The following is a 1313-nucleotide window of genomic DNA, read 5'->3' as shown; positions in this document are numbered from 1 at the left end:
GACTGCTGCGACTTGGTTCCTTTCCATCTATTTGGTAAGGTTGGCCAACTGCTTGGTAATCATCTTGTTTTGAGCTAGCAGTGCATCCATATAGTTCAACTCCGTTACTCCTCGAGTGTTGCTCCTTTTAGAAGCATAGAAGTAGTCATTCTCAGCTACAGTTTCAATGACATCTATGGCTTCTTCAATGGTCTTCTTCTTGTTTAGAGATCCCCCGGAAGAACGGTCTACCACCTTTTTTGATTCGTAAGACAACCCTTCATAGAAGATGTGTAATTGCACCCATTCATTGAACATGTCTAGTGGGCACTTTCTTGTTAAGTCCTTAAACCTCTCCCATGCCTCATAGAGAGTTTCACCATCTTATTGCCTGAAAGTTTATAACTCAGCTCTCAACCTATTGATCCTTTGGAAAGGATAGAATCTCACCAAGAACTTTTTTACCACATCATCCCAGGCTGTTAAACTCTCCTTCGGGAAGAATTCCAGCCATTTAGATGCTAATTCCCTAAGAGAGAAGGGGAATAAAAGCAATCTATAGGTGTCAGGATGAACAAGGGTGATAAGCTGGGGCTTCAGTTCAAAGTTATTGGCATGTATGGTTGGTTTTTGGATGCTACTTCCACAGTTTCCTAGATTTGGATAAATATAAGAGCCTAGAACTCTTCTCTCCTGCCCAGCATGACCTGCTAGACCTTCTCTGGCATGGTTGTGTGTCTCCTCCTTATGGTGGTTTTTCATGTTCTCCTCCATGTCTATCTCAAAATCCTCCTCTTCTTTCTCAGTACCAATGACCCTCTTCCCTCTTACTTCCCTCCTTAATCTAAGGAAGGTCCTTTCAGGTTCAGATTCAAAGGAGGTTTAAGCTCCTCTTCTTCTATAAGTCATATAATCAGCAGATTACACAAGCAAGAGAAAAGTGAAGAAATCACTCTTGTTAAGGTTACTGTTAGTGTGAGTGAAGTAATTTATCAAATAGTTAGTGGACTACTTGACAGAGTTGTGAATTAACTGAGAAAATGAAACAAGAGGAAATAATAAATGAAAATGGCTGAGATTGAAAGTAAATGACAGAAACAAAATAAATGAAACAAAATTGGTTAAAAATCTAGTTAGAAATGGGCAAACATCATGCTTCAAAATTGGTTAGAAATCTGGGGTTGTAAGTCATGAGCAAGAAAGTAAACTAGGAATCTTAGCACACAAGTAATCCTAAAGTGCAAGGAACTAATTCAAATAACTAAGCAAGATGTGAGCAAATCAAAACTAAGAAGACAACATTCAATTTAATTCTACTCTCAACTAAACAATAA

General features: G+C 38.5%; 1 non-coding gene across 1 annotated transcript; it reads left to right on the top strand.

The window, feature by feature from the left end:
- Positions 1–295: 295 nt before the first annotated feature.
- Positions 296–399, top strand: LOC112719409 (small nucleolar RNA R71). The gene has a single exon (XR_003161712.1). It is a non-coding gene; the product is annotated as a small nucleolar RNA R71 (small nucleolar RNA).
- Positions 400–1313: the final 914 nt, after the last annotated feature.

The sequence above is a fragment of the Arachis hypogaea genome, chromosome 10 (assembly GCF_003086295.3).
Source record: "Arachis hypogaea cultivar Tifrunner chromosome 10, arahy.Tifrunner.gnm2.J5K5, whole genome shotgun sequence".
NCBI lineage: Eukaryota > Viridiplantae > Streptophyta > Magnoliopsida > Fabales > Fabaceae > Arachis > Arachis hypogaea.
This window is presented reverse-complemented; position numbering and strand designations above follow the sequence as displayed.